The sequence below is a fragment of the Perca flavescens genome, chromosome 24, assembly GCF_004354835.1.
Source record: "Perca flavescens isolate YP-PL-M2 chromosome 24, PFLA_1.0, whole genome shotgun sequence".
Classification (NCBI taxonomy): Eukaryota; Metazoa; Chordata; class Actinopteri; order Perciformes; family Percidae; genus Perca; species Perca flavescens.
In genome coordinates, this window is record NC_041354.1 from 8895307 (window position 1) to 8912041 (window position 16735).

The window sequence follows — 16735 nt, forward strand, 5'->3', positions numbered from 1 at the left end:
ATGTGGACATATGTAGATACGAAGATGCACATAAACAGGTTTTCCCAAACATAACCTCAGCAGGGATATGATCTGGTGTCCTGCGTGCATGTAAAAGCACTCATTTAGTCATGGTGTAGGAGAGGTGGTTCTGTAAATCGCCTGTCTGAGCCCGATTCATTTACATAGGTAATGGTAGTGGAAGTGCTCAAAAATGTGTGGGGGTGGAAAATATACAATCCTCCACCAGCATACAAAAACAGCTAGAGAGAGAGGGGAGGGGGGAATGAGAGTGGCAAAGAGGGAGATGTAGGTGTCAGGCTCCTGAAGCACTCTAAAATGATAGGTAATTACATTTCAAATTACCAATGGGAACAAGAGAGAACGCCCTGACTTTGGTCCGCAAGGGAAATGCATTAAGAGTGCTGAAATCAGTGAGCAATAGGTAATTTCTAAAATTCTTGTGTTTAGGTAGCGCTGATTTGCATAGCTGAAAATATCAGCTTAAAGGGCCCCTTCACTCAACAACAAATCACATTTATTTTGCATCTCATTTCACATAAAACGTGTTACACAATTTAATTTCAGTTATTTTAAGAATTAGAGAGTTGGTCTATATTTCCAATGCATCTGAAGCTGAAAGCACTCTTCTTTCCCACATTTTGCAGGTACATAGCTGCATTTCTTTGCTAGCATGGTGCCAATGATTTAAATACACCTGAACTTTCTTTGTTGGTTTAAAGGGGCACACGCACACAGTCAAACAAGGTCAATTTGCTGCGTGAGTTTTAATGTGATCACATATGTGATATCTGGGTGTTTAAAGTTGCAGCTCGCCACAACGTGCCTACAGCAGCTTTAATGTACAGTAATTATGTAATTCAAACATTATCCAAAATGATATAAATTAAGCAGAGCTCTTATACGTGACAGGTGTACTCTCCACCCAACACCAAAGGAAGAAATAACCACAAAATCCATCCAATCAATGTCCGAGCAGGGGCAAAGATTTAACCCTTTATACAGTATACTGCACACATGCCTTATCCTGTGATGCCGGCCATTTGGTGGACTGTGATTGTTGTTTTTTGGAGTAGGTACCATAAGAACTCCAAAAGAAAGTTCACTTCACTACTAGTCGAAAAATCTTTAATTCTTTCAAGACACTGGGAGTTACAAATAATTCAAAGAAATGGAAATCTAAATGCAAATAAAGCAAATCTAATAAAAAATATAATCATTTGTTTGTGGCTTTTGGGAAGTAGATGCTAAAACCAACTCTGTGCTGCAGAATAACATCCCTGCATGTGACTTTATACCAGTCTGAGGTGGGCTGTGAGTTTTTTTTTTTTACCCCACTATATTTCTTTTCATTTTTGCGGCTCCCTGGCTGACTGGTCAGATTGTTGCTATGGAATGTGCTGTAGGACAAAAGGAGCGGAGATCCAGAAACTCAATGACCTCCTGGAGAGGCCTCACTCTCTCTCCCTGCTCCTCTCCCTCAATTTGTCCACTCACTCTCTCTCATTCTCTGTATCTCATTCTTTCTCTTCCCCTCTCGCTCTATTCAAAGCTTGTTTTCCCTCTCCGCTCTTCTCGCTTTCCCTCACTCACTCCTTCTCTCTCTCTCTGTCAGGCTGCTGTACTTTGATGTGGTGCTGGCCCAGGTACTCTCGCTTGGCCTCTTTCTTCATTCTCTGTCTCACACACACACACACACACACACACACACACACAAAGCACGGCTATATTCTAAGCCTGCAACAACACAGGCTCGTGCATGCAAAAAATCACACACACAACCTTAAACACACACTCTCACAAACAGGAATGTGTGGGAATCTCCCTCTGGCTACCTCTATAACCTGCATCTGAAGCTGGTGAGGGGCCAAGAAGCCAACAGACCCAGGAGACTAAATGCAAATAGTGGAGAAGCTGGTTGGCTGCCTGGCTGAGATCAAAGATCCTCTCCACATAGCTCAACTCTACTAGACATGCATGAACAACATTCGCTTCCACACACAGTCTGCATGCGTGTGTTTGTGTAGGTGTGTGTATGCGTGTATGCACGTGCATGCCTGGTGTGTGTGTGTGTGTGTGTGTGTGTGTGTGGGCAAACCAGCAGCAGGATTGTGGGGGTGCGAGTGTGAGAGCTGTAACATTCATTTTAACATGAGTTCATACTTTCAAGGAATTTGTGCTTTAGGCTAATGTGTCATGTTGAATAAATGATAACTAACCTTGGAGGAAGCAGTTTCAAACATGCACTCTCCAGTAAACAAATAAGATCAATCAAATTGTTTTTTGTGCTCTGCAGATAAATGTGTCTTTAATAATGCCCAAGAGCTTTAAAGAGCTTTTCATCCATCTCCAACTGTTTGCCATCACCTGCGTTTCTAGATTGAACCGTTGGAATCAATGACAGATCGCAGGTTTTACAGGGTGGTGTTTGTCTTCCAAAATGAAGCAGGCAAAGCTGTTATTTTCCACACCGGGTGTATGAATCGGGTGGATTTGCAAGCTGAAGCTATAGCTGTAGATGCACACAGAGAGGTGGAGCTAAGAAGCAGGATACATATTCTCCACCATTTCCATTGAAACCACTCATTCACCACTGCTATTTTTGTTTGCTCCGTCTATACGCCTGACTGTTATATAGCAGAAATCAGTAAACATTAATTTTCCTCACAGAATATATTGTAATCACGTTAGTGATCACTTAACCATTCATCTAGCGACAATTATATCCTTTTCCACTTTGACCAAATACTAAATATGTGTTTAGTGCTAATTAGTTGCTAATGTTAACATGCTAAATGGTAAACATTGCCTGGTAAATATCTGCATGTTAAAGCGTAACGTCTGTTACATGCAAGCAGTTGCCAAATGATTTGCTACAAAGCTAAATATTAGCTCTGCAAAACTCTCTCTGTATTTCTCAGTATGGCTGTGTTTAGAAAATGGGGACGTCCGGCGACTTTCGCGCGCAGAAGCTCGATCACGGAAGGTTTGTGTCATTTGGATGCAACGACAGTGTTGTTGTCATTACTTAGGATTCCTCATGGGGGCGACAGAAACTACACACTATAGCTTTAAGGTCAAGGTTACTTAAGGTTCTTTATTTGTCGTCTGCACAACAATAACAGTTCCGTAGGCCCCAGGCACCCTCCAGCAATGCTCTTTAAGTAACTATAAAAAAGAAAATCACGCAAGTAAAAGCAAAATCTGAATCTAAGATGAAAAGTTATCGCAGTTAACATATGAGGCTAAAATATGTACAAATAACATAAATTAAGCAATATCATTTGTTTAGACAGTATTGCAAATGAATAAAAGTGAATGCAAATATATATATATATATCTTAGTTGCTTCCTGTAGTCTCCAATCAGCTCTTTAGTTTTGTTAACGTTGAGATGGAAGTTGTTGTCCTGGCACCAGGATGTCAGGGCTCTGCCCTCTCTGTAGGCCGTCTCGTCGCCGTCGGTGATCAGGCCGATGCTGCTTGTATCTTCAGTGTTGGAACTATGCATGAACGGGGAGTTAAGGAGAAGGCTGAGAATGCAGCGCAAGCTCAGGATCCAATCACAGAGGGCGGTGTTTAGTCCTAGAACTCTAAGCTTGGTGACAACCTTGGAGGGCACTATGGTGTTGGATGTTGAACCATAGTCAAGCGGCAGTCTCACATAATGTGTTCCTCTGTGAGAATGCTGTTCAGTGACTACAGCATTCAACACCATGTAAGCGTTGTCACATGAGCATTTAGCTCAAAACACTGCATCCGAAGAGAGAAAGATTATCATGGACTCTGTAGGTTTGAGCGTAAAGTCACAATAAAGCAGCATTTTGAGAGCAATGGATCAGTTGGATATAGTATTATGGAATAGAAAGGCGGTTTTATGTAAATTTGTACATTTTGTTTGTTTGTTGGTGGTATTTTTAATTTACAGTATGCCATCTGTTAGAGCATAAACATTTTCTGTCTTCCAGGATTTAATTACAATCTTTTTTTACATACAAAAGAATAAAGTTAAGTGTTTTTTATTTTTGTTTATTGTGAGTTGTGACTTGACTTGAGTTTCTGTTATTCTACATAATATGCAAACTTATGCAGCAGGATCATCTATTGTTGGAGGTAACACTATAAAGTGTGTATCATGTGGAGTAGAGTTAATCATATCGGAATAGAATCGCTCCCAAAGCACAAAATGTGATGTTTTTTTAACATTACTGTCCCATTAAACTAGAATGAGCAGCTAAACATGGATTTTAGAGAAAGGGGAGCTGAGTGACAGATGGAAAAAAAAAAAAAATCACACCAAAATTAGAATAGAACATGTTCAGACTGTGCACAAATAAATTGGAATTTAACATCCACCTCCAGCAAATAAGCTTCAGGCGATGTGTGCTGAGATACAGCTAGGACAATTCTGAAGTTAATTGGATGAAAGGACCAAAAATAAAAATGAAAGTGCTGAAGTGCATAAATGAGTTAATTGAAAAGCAGCAAACCATTTAGATCTGCGTTGTGATAGACTGTGAGGCACCTCGCAAACAGTCTGCACTGCTCTGAAAACACTACGTGAAAGTACATAAATATTGATGAAAGCAGATCAAGGGAAAAATTTATTTCAAAACTACATAGACGTTCTTTTGGGACAAAAGATCTCAACCTGACATTTGTGCATTTAATATAAGAATGATCTAGTCTATAGAAATAGTGTTACTCTCTCAGTTAAGGACAGAAGCTACTATTATTTAATAACATCTATTTTCATGTGCCATTCCCCATTTCCATGAGGCCCTGTACTTTATGATATTTTGTACTAAGTGTGCATCATTCAATATAAAGGATATAGTTAGTTAAAGCGTTAAAAAGCTACTTTAATAATACTTTAAAAGTGTCATCTTTTTTTCCAAAGACGACAATATCAGGACATTTCTCACTTTGAAAGAGAACTAGACGGACAGGTGAATACTGTAGATACCTTGGGTATTTACTGCATTCTTTACTATCATCCTCCTGATGCAGACTATGAATTTCATGTATATTGAAGCATTTCTGTGCGCATCTTGTGTACAAGGGAAGCGAGCAAGAACACATGGGGCGCGTGGGCGTCTTCTGGCAAAGAACAGCCACTTTGCCTCCTTAACAACAAAGACACGAAACGTTACATTTCATATTTGCCAGTAGGATTCTCAACACGAAAACTGAGAATGTCACGGATCCATCACAAATTCAATCTGATTTCTGGTGACAAATTGTTTGCTCGGGAAGACTTTTAGGAGTCAGACTGCTGCACTATTATGTTCACTGCATTTTCAAGATATATTTTGTGAAGTATGCGTATTGAGTGGTAACATTGTTGAACAGTAGGGATCACAGAACTTTGAAAGGCCAAATCCTCGGCTAATCCTCTTTTATTGGAGCTCCTGCTTGTCGAAGAAAGACATTGTGTTGAAATTTCATATGCTTGTTTCCCTTGACAGGGTGGACAAACGAAAACTCTAACAGTCTGCATTCTGGCAGACACACACACACACACACACACACACACACACACACACACACACACACACACACACACACACACACACACACACACACACACACACACACACACACACACCCTGGCTATTGAGTGCAAACTGAATCATCGTTCCAGACAATATCTTTGTCAAACAAACACTCTGGCCTTGACGGATAGAAATTGGCAGATTCGCAGAGCCATGGCAACAGTCAAGTGTGAATCCCGCTGATGAGAAGAGTGTGTTTGTGCTTTACAGAAATTGGATGATAGATTCCTGCATGGAATCTTTTGTAATTGCCGAGAAAAAGCTGCCAACGCAATAAAGATGGAGAAATTAAATTCCAATAAAAAAAAAAAAAAGCAATCCATTGTTGGCGTGCACAAACAAAATTCACAATGAGAAAAAAAAACTCTAGTTCTTAATGATGATAACAATTCTGCCGAGGATTTTACTGCAAACTAAAAGTATCCAAAAGACTTAAGGACAAATGCAATATTTTGTTTCTCCCCCTTTAATATGTCAATCAGCAACATGTAATGGATCACAATTTAAACTTTTAAACCCTGCCAACACCTCTTTTGTTTTCCCAAACGGGGTGAGGAGAGATACACCCACTCATATTTAAATCCCATATATTTATAGTGCTGGTGAACCAAATCCAAGCAGCTATTTCTTGCTTCTTTAAGGATGATAATTAACATATTTGTCTGTTTCTCTCCTGCCAGCAGAATGGAACATGACAGCAAATCCCCTCCTGTACCTGGGCAGCTCCCATACCCTGACTGCAAGAAGCCTTTCAGAGCAAAATACTGCAAACAGCTGTCAAAGACTATGTAAAACAGGAGGATATATGGTAAAATGGCACACCAACAAACACACACACACACACACACACACACACACACTCACACTCAAGCACACACTCACTTAGGACAAGAGTCAACAAAAGCGGAGCGTGGGTGGAAGTGGTGAAGAGGAGGAAAAGGAGGAGGAGGAGGAGGAGGAGGAGGCAGGTGATGAAGAAGAAAAGGCTGCTCGACTGTTTTCAGATCGGGTCTGATGCCGGGGCGTTAAGGCACATTACCCAACAAACAGGGAGAGCCTCAGATGAATGAATGCGATCACAGATGAATAAGTGAGAAAGTGGGTGAAATTTCGGGGAGTGAATCTGCAGGATCAAAACTGACAAAGTGCTTGAGAAAGTCTGACGTAGTGATGTACCAAAATGCATGCATGTATGTAGAAATGTAGAAATGTACTCTCTCTTTACATCATAGCTAAGCAAACCATGTCATTGTGGTTTGGATTTGTGATTTTCTTTCCTTCCATTCCAGGCATCCATTTCCTAACATCTAATGACAGACTGAGTTGTGTAATCACATTTACGTTCATTTTGTCACAATGGTATGACATAATGCAGTTTAGATTAAATTCATCATAATTCGTCATTCCTAGTGTTGCATTGCCAGACCTCTCTCCACAGCGCTGTGGAGTTAGGTCTGGCTCCTCCACACATGTTCCAGGATGGGGGAAAAAGAACGCTCTGGGTTGTTTGCATTTCTTTAAACCAATCACAATCAGCTTGGGTGGACACAGAATGGTTTCGGGAAGGATCTTGTTTGGGTGGAACATTTGCACCCCAAAAAAAAAAAAAATATCCACATAAAATATTAAATCAAGTTAACTGTTGGCACAATGCAGTAATGTGTAATTTTGTTCATAGCAAATCCCTGCTAATCGGCCCCTAAACATCCCAGTTAGATAGTAAATACCGTAAACATATTCTTTGTAAATCTTTACAATCATTCCCTGAAAGAACCAAGAAGGCCTGCCTTCTTACGATGCAAATTTCCTTCAAAACATAAGATTTTTAGCATGTAGCTTGGCAACATGAAGTTTGTTGTTGTTTCCAGAAAAGAACCGAGTTAGACAGTCGTTGATCCAGACTAAGTCATTCCCAGAGGTATCCCAGGGGGCATGTCTGCACTTGCCAGGGTGATACATGAAAAGAGTAGCTCAACTAATATATAATATATTCTCATATTCAGTCAGCTGAAGCACCAAAACACCATATGTCGGATAAATGGTTAAAATGGCAGCTCATTAAGCTATTAATAAATAAATAAATAAGTCAAGTGGTAAAAATAATGAATAAACATTTAAAATAATTAGCTTAAAGTAATAGAGATAGCTAAAGGTTACAGACACAAATTAAAGTATACAGTGCATTCAGACCCATTTACATTACATGTCATTTAGCTGACGCTTTTATCCAAAGCGACATACAACTGCTATACATGTCAGAGGTTGCACACCTCTGGAGCACTAGGGGTTAAGTGTCTTGCTCAGGGACACATTGGTTGATGCATCACAGTGGTATAGGTATGTATCATATCCACTGCACCATCACCACACCTTTTACATTTTATGTTGCAGCCTTATGCTAAAATATTTAAAATAGTTTTCCCCTCATCAATCTACACTCAATGCCCTGTAATGACAAAGTCAAAACAGGTTTTTTAATTTTTTGCAAATGTATTTAAAAGAAAAAAGCTGAAATATCACATTGACACATGTGCAGACTCTCTGCTGATTTATCCCAGGTGCCTCCCATTTCTCTTGATCATCTCCAAGGTGTTTCTACACCTTGATTGGAGTCCAGCTGAGATCAATTTAATTGATTGGACATGATTTGGAAAGGTACGTGCACACCTGTCTATATAAGGTCCCACAGGGCACATCAGAGCAATGACCAAGCCATGAGGTGAAAGAGACTGTTTGCAGAGCACAGAGACAACAACAAAAACAAATAGAATCCTGTTTTTTCTTTGTCATTAGGGCATATTGAAACTGTTTTAGCTCAAGGCTGCAACATAACAAAATGTGACAAAAGTGAAGGGGTCTGAATGCTTTCTGATACACTGTGGCTAAAACTAGGGCATACGCAGTTAAAGTAGTTAGCTAAAGGTGTTGGGTAAATGTAGGAGAGGTACAACTTCTGATTTCAGGAGTTAAACGATGCAACATGCACCACTGGTGTGTGTTACTTTAAACATCATAGCAACGCTCAATCGCCGTTTTAAATGCCTACTTTGGTAGGCTACAACAAATGAAACCCTGTTAGTAGCCAATGTTGCAGTTAGTGTTACATTTCCTTTCCTCTGACATTGGTAGTGATTTTTCTCCATCTGATATTAGATCATGCTCTAAAAGCATGAGTTGTGTTTTTCCAATTTTTCTGAGGATAATTTAAGAGTGCATTCACTTGTCTAGCAAAGTCCACATTAGTCACGACTCGCGTCTAAATGTGTGCAAGTGTGTGGAGGCTCTGAGCTACGCACACGTGTGTGTATGTGTGTGAGTAAGAACAGCAGAGTCGGGGAAGATTTGAAAGATGGGAAAACGGAAGATAATCTGCTGTAGCTTTTACTTAGCCGAGCAAGAAAGAGAAATAAAAATGGTATGATGATGATGATGATGATGGAGAAGACAATAGAGAAAGGAACAGACGGGGAGGAAAGGATGGGAGAAAAGAGCAAATGATAGCCAAACGTGTGAAGAGATCAGCACCGCTATGAATAAACATGAACAGCTCTGCCCACGGCGATCTCTTTTTGTTACCTCTCTTAAATGCACAAAAACATCTTTTCACACACCCATACATTGCAGAACAATCTGAAAATGTACTTTCATGCACACAATTCTTTTAAACTTTGCATTTAAAGAGTCAATCTTTCTTTTTGCTTGACTTTCAGACACCTTTTTCAAATGCGCACACACACACACACACACACACACACACACACGTGAACAGAATGGTGTTCTGTTGAATGCTGAAATCCAAAATCCATCAGTTTCAGTCCTGTTTCTGAGATTATTATAAGCCAAAGAAAAGAAATCAATACAGTCTTCATGCCACTATTGATTTTTTTTCTAACTTTATTCTGACTTTGGGGTCATGACATGTGCTTCTTCCTCTTATCAAGTATCAGGGTCAGCAGTGAAGAGTTTGGCTTTCAAGATTTAAATAAACACTCACTCACACACACACACACACACACACACACACACACACACACACACACACACACACACACACACACACACACACTTTTCTTTCAGAAAGTAGGATCTTCTCCCATCAAGCGCTGCTGTTACCAAGGCAACGGCTGGAGAGCAGTCATAGGTGGGTGGCGATGCCCGGCAGCAATCCGTCTGGAGGGCTCTCATTGGCCTCTCCACGGTTCCCCACAATCCTTTGCTGCATTGCTGCACCCCCCCCCAACCCCCTACAGATCCCTCTCTGAATATGACCCGAAGAGGAGGTTGGTGGAGGGGTCAAAGAGGAGGTGTGTGTGTGTGTGTGTGTGTGTGTGTGTGTGTGTGTGTGTGTGTGTGTGTGTGTGTGTGTGTGTGTGTGTGTGTGTGTGTGTGTGTGTGACAGAACTCAAACTGTATGACAGAGAAGCGGAAAGGATGAGAGTTGAAGTGAACAGACAGACACCAACTGTGAATCCATAGAAGAAGAATAAAAACTTAAAGCCCCAGAACTCTAAAAAGTGGTTAAGCTTGATCATGTTATGTAAAATATACCTAAATGATTATTAGGAACACCATACTAATACCGTGTTTGACCCTACCCTATCAATATGGGCCAACATTTCTAAAGAATGCTTCCAGCACCTTGTTGAATCAATGACACAAATAATTAAGGCAGTTCTGAAGGAGAAAGGGATCCCCCACACTATTACACCCCCACCACCACCAGCCTGCCCAGTGGTAACAAGGCATGATGGATCCATGTTCTCATTCTCTTTACGCCAAATTCTGACTCTATCATCTGAATGTCTCAACAGATATCGAGACTCATCAGACCAGGCAACATTTTTCCAGTCTTCAACTGTCCAATTTTGGTGCACTTTGTAGCCTCATTCTCCTATTTTAAGTGGAGATGAGTGCTACCCGGTGGGCTCTTCTGCTGGTGTAGCCCATCCGCCTCAAGGTTGTGCGTGTTGTGGCTTCACAAATGCTTTGCTGCATACTTCGGTTGTAACGAGTGGTTATTTGAGTCAAAGTTGATCTTCTATCAGCTTGAATCACTCGGCCCATTCTCCTCTGACCTCTAGCATCAACAAGGCATTTTCGCCCCCAAGGACTGCAGCATACTGGATGTTTTTTCCTTTTTCAGACCAGACCATTCTTTGTAAACCCTAGAAATGGTTGTGCGTTAAAATCCCAGTAACTGAGCAGATTGTGAAATACTCAGACCAGCCCGTCTGGCACCAACAATCATGCCACGCTCAAAGTTGCTTAGATCACCTTTCTTTCCCATTCTGACATTCAGTTTGGAGTTCAGGAGATTGTCTAGACCTGGACCAAACCCCTAAATGCATTGAAGCAGCTGCCATGTGATTGGTTGATTAGATCATTTCATTACAGTGAAATTTAACAGGTGTTCCTAATAATCCTTTAGGTGAGTGTATATGAGCACAGCGTTTTTATAGTATGGTTTGATTTCTACAGGGTGAATGAATGCATTTTATAATATATATATATATATAGTCCTTCCAGATAGTCCTTCCAGTTTTTTTGTGATTGTTGCAGGCAAACATCCTTGATTATGCGGCATGTTTTCATGTTGTTCCTTTTCCGGGACCAAGCTGACAAATGACAAAATGGGTTATAATATAGGCCTATATATATTTCTAAATAAAACCAAAGCCATGCTTTTATTTATGCACTTCTTGAGCTGCACCTGATATTCTTATTGCAGCATTTTAGTTATTGTTTTATATATAAATATATATTCTGCATGTAACTTAAGTTACATTAAGCAGAATATCTAAACAATTTACATTCTGTTATTACAGTTTCTGACCTATTTTTCTCCCTACCTTGACATCCACCTATCACCCTCTGTCATCTGTGCAGTCCAGGCCCTGATTGGCTAATCGGGAGCACCGAAAGAGTTCACGGTGTGCCGGTTTGTTTTCTTTGGTCGCGAGGGCCGTGCTGGGTTGAAATCATAACCGTAATATTTCATGGATGCTGTCCCTAGGCTGCCTGCACTCGCAGCCCACTCTTTTTATTTACTGTATTCAATTACCGTTCTCTACATTAATGCCACCCACACGCAGAGTGCAGTCTATTTATTAGGACGTTATATGTTTTGACTACTCCGACGGCACCTGACCATGCAAAAAAAACAAAATCCGCGACGCTGCCAGATGATCTTAACTGAGCAACTCTTTCATTAAAAACAGCAGTTTGAAAGTAAAAAACAACGCCTTATGAGAACGATGAGACGGGTAAGCTAAGCTAGTTACGAGCAGTGCAGGATGCTAGTGCTCGTGTAAACCACCGTTCATTTTTATAAATCAAACTTTTTCTTGTAGCTCTTCAGCAGCAGCCACTAGTCCAGTTTGCTTCCAGCAGTGACAACGAAGAGCCAAGCAGCAGCCATGAGCCCAGAACTCCAGAGTGGACAGGTTTGCTCATTGACTGAATATTATAAGAATTCATATTGATGAAGAGTATGGTGTAGACCTGCTCTATATGATCAATGCCCTAAGCTATTCAATGATGCCAGATGATTCTGCACTACATTGGTGAAACTGACTTGACTTGATCAGAAAGCTTTGTAAAAATGTGCTGAGAAAGGGCTGAGAATTATGACAATCTACTGTAAGCTGTTGTACCACAGTGTGTGTGAACAAACAAAAACGATCAGATTAGTTACAATATAACCACTTTCTATGCCCACATGTTACTAGTGACCCATTATGCCTTTTATCCTCGAAGGATAGCAAATAAACAAAACCCACAGTTGTAAGGGAATAGGATGACAGTAATATGAAACATTATAGAATGGGGAAAAAATAGAGAATGGTGTCATTTAGTGCAATACATTTTATTTTATTCTTTATGTCTTTGTCTATGTCTTTATGTCTATTTTATATTTTTTATTTATTCTTTTATTTCATTTTAAGGTTTGGATATCTGTGAACACTTCTTTGCACAGAAAGTAGATTTTGTTTGTATTATTGAACATCATTGTGTTGTAAAGATGTTGTGAAGCAACACTTACTGTATTTGCACTGAACTGGAAATGATAATATTTTACAAAAATACACAGAATTACAAGCTTGTAGAGAACAGTGCGCTGTTTCAAAATTATATAATAAAGTTTTAATTACAGTATTTAATTATAGTCGTGAAGTAAAGTGGGCCTGAAACTCCAGTGCTGAAAATGAGTCCCACTCCGGCGCTGGTGCTGTCTGACTGACAAGTGCAAATCTCTGTTCCATTTTGTGGTGGGTGGCAACCAGCGTTAAGCATGATTTATGGTTCTGCAGAGGCTCCACGCAGAGCTTTCGCCGTAGCCTACGTAAGTGGCCTGAAGTTTATACTTGTGCGTTGGTTTGTGCGTTGAACTGAGTCGCTTCGGAGCGAGGACGGACTCTAGAGGCATAGGGAGGGAAACAAAGTGTCTCCCCTGTGCTTACTGACTGTGATTTCTGGGAAAAGTTAACCCTCTCCTTAATTTCATCTTGTTTATGGAGAAGGAGAACCAGGAAATGAGTAAGGGGAAATGCAACGCTACCAAGCCACAGCTGAGCGATGTGTGGCGGCCTGACGAGTAGTTACATTTTTTGAGAGGTGCACGTCAGGCTACGGCGTAGGGTCCGGCGTAGGGACCGTGTCTCCACGTACCCACGTAGGTAGCCACGGCGTCGAATTAACGCATAAGCATAAATCGGCATTTAAGATGCTTTACTGCCACCTACACTGAGGTCGATGACCTGCTAGGCAGCTTTTTAAGGAAATCCATTGACAGAAAAAAATTAAATGACGTTCGCAAGCTCTTACGTCACCTCATTTAGGACTATGTTGTCTACAGCTACAAAGAAAACATGTTTTAGTCATTGTTTGAATTATCAAGACCAAGAAAAGTGTAAAAATATATACATTGTTGATGTGCTAAGTTAAGCTTTCCCTGAGCCCCCTATAGCCCCGGCACAATTTAACCCCTGGGTACATATATGTAAAGTTGTGTGGTTTTAATTTTTATTTCTATTTTCATTTCTAATGTTAGGTGAATCCACTTAGGTCCAAACTGGACTGCTGTGACAGTTTGTTCAGACACTCCACAGAGAATGAACCATGAGGTTTACATTTGTGTTTCTTATGTCAAATGTCCCATTTGTCATGAAGGTAGCTCATGTGGTTCAAGAGAGGTCTCCGGCATCTTTCTCCCGGCTCAAGATGTCGAATGGTTTTGTGCTAAGAGCTGACTTCTGGGTAAGACTGACTAGAAGTTCCACTGAGATGCTTGTGGTGCTACCTGTAGATAAGTTTTTTTTTAAATTGGGTTTGGATTCTCATCATCCACTCCTTGTAGCCTGGAGACAGACATACTGCACCTCCTAATGCTACATATACACACATACTTCTGCTTTGTGTGTACGACAGCATAATGTGCAGGTCTCGATCTATGGCCAAGGGCTGAACATTATGAAGTGACATTTTCTGATAAAACACTTGATAATCTCATAATCTTTGTAATTTGCAGGGATTGCCGCCACATCTTTAACATTTTTTTCAAGCTATTATAGCTAGTCGAGGGAAATTCATCACTTCTAACCAGTGTGCAGCCTTGAGGTTATCTCCGGAACTGACTCTCTGTGTTTTAGTCTTGTTCAGTAGTGTAAGGGTATCCACTTTCCCTAAAGTAATTCTGTTAATGGCTTGTTGTTGGTCTACTGATGGAAATTTTCCCTTTATAAAAAAAATTGCCACGGGCATATATGGCAGAGAAACACATGCTTTAGCTTATTGTGCTGTGCTTCTAGAGCCTGCATATTGTGTTTCTGAAGTAAAGAAGTCAGAAAACAAATTCCAAGTTATACTTTATTCAATATAGTGTCTCTACTGAATTCCTAGGTGAGCCAGGAGATATTTGCACTGCTGAGTCGCAACAAATGCTCTGGGATCTCAAGCACTCCCCAAGTAAGGCTGGAAATCTATTTGAGACATTTTCTTGAATGTGTTTTCATTCTGCCTGGTTTCCCACGCCGTGGTGGTCGGCTGGTGTCCAGTTTCAGGTAGCTCGGCTGTTCCCAGTACGTGAGCATGCAGAAGCGCGGGGAGCCATACCGGGACACTGGGATCAGTTAAATTCCCGGCATTCCTCACATAGTCCCTTTGAAGGGAAAGCAAATAGAGAGGGGTTTAAGGCCCCCCTTCACACCTCCACGCTGGCTGAGGAGGGGAAATAGTGTTGGTATCAGGGCTTATCACAAGATAACAGCAGTACCATGCAGGGCTGGGGTCAATCCCCTTTTATTCACTTACAGTAGGAAGGTTCACACATATTAACAATGAAGTTTATATTATCATGTGAACTGCAGTTGAAGTTTGAATTGACTGAATTATAAGGAAGCCGCAAGGCTGACATGTTGGAAGAGTTGATTCCTTCCTGTGTCACGTATAAGGGCGGTTTAGTTTAGTTTAGGTCGGAGAACATACTGATTTGTTCCCAGGACGAGCACAACTTCAAACCACCCTTGGGCAAAATCCATGCCCTAACTTAATCAGTTATAGCTGTGACCTTGCAAGCACACTGCAGGCAACAAAATAAAAGTCACCAGAGAATCCATTCTTGTCCTATAGAGCTGAGTGACCAGGGGAACTCTGAAAGCTGATGTGTGGGTGGTCAGCAGTTTTGAGAAGCAAAGTTGGTCACTGCAGAAACTGCCACAGTCACTGGTTAAAAGCTTAGACTTTTTTTTTTTATATTCCTGGGCTGCGGGCAAATAGTCAAACAAATGACGTCCTATGTCTTTTCCTAAGCACTTTCCCTTGAGTTTGACGGAAAACGTCATTAAGTCAAGGAAAGATGTGAAGGAGAAACACAAGGACTTAACCGCGGTAATAAGAGAATCCAACTAAACTTACACTAGCCTACTATGTCATTATACGACGGCGGATGTTATTGACGTGGCTCTGCCTGTGGTGACGCTACAATGTTCTCAAAATGGACTACTAAAACTCATTCTAAATACTTCACCCCATGCGTTCTTACCGTGTTGTTTCATGCAGGCTATATATACGGTAACTTACCTGATGATCTGCGTCCCTTGTTGGTCATACTGATCGTTTGTTTTCGTGAACGGCCGAATGCTTGGCCGCTTTAAATGTTACTGCTGCAAGGAATTGCAGGATGACATTATCTCCTTTGCCTTTCGTAAAGGTTGATCCAGTGCACGCTATGCTAAAGGGGATAAGAAAGGAAGCAGTGAAACACCTCAGCATTTAGAGAATTTTACCAGCTTTTATCACGGCTGCCACTTTGATAGTTTCGGGTCATTTTACTCAGTTAGGAACCTTCCTAAGCAAAAAAAAGACTCACCAACCGCAGCCCTGAACAATTTTTTTCCCCAAACTAATGTGATTTTGATCGCTCAGTTTAAAAGTTTCAGTTCTAACATTCATTGCCTGCAGGTGGCACACGTGTCTAAATAACAGGAGCTTTATTTTTCTTGCCTGTAGAAGGCACACCTCAGCATATATCTGGGCATGTTTTCAGATGCTTTGGCTCTGTGTGCGATTGTTATTCACCAGCTCTATACTCATTACATTGTAATGGTAAGAAAATCAAAGCAGCAGAATGTAACTTACAGTGGAGCTGTGGATGATTACATACAGTAGATGCAATCAGAGCCTATTGTACTGCCCACAAGCAGTCAGAAGAGGAGGGCGCATCAGCTGACGTTAGTCACAATGGCAATGTGTGGTTACGGACTAATAGGCTATTTCAATATTGAATTTGAAGTGGCTTAGTTTGGAAAACACACATTCTCTAACAGATTTCATTATTTGACTGGTTTGAATAGAGTATTTAGACATAAGAGGGAACATTTTCATAGACCCAGGTCACAGGAGACTTTGCTGTTGTAGATTATCATTCAGTCGTTGCTACAAATGCTCACCAGACAAAACTTAATCAACACAAAAATCCTGCCAAAAGCACATCACAGCGCCGCCCACACTTTTTGATTGACAAGTGATTTCTGGGAAGGGCAATGCAAACAGCCAGAAAAAGGATGAGCTCCGTGTGCCAGACAAAGCAAACACAGCAACTAAACAAAAAATGAGGAACTGAAGGATCAGTGCTTCAAAGGAAGGGGTTACGCCAACAAGACTTTAAACCTGGATGGAATATCA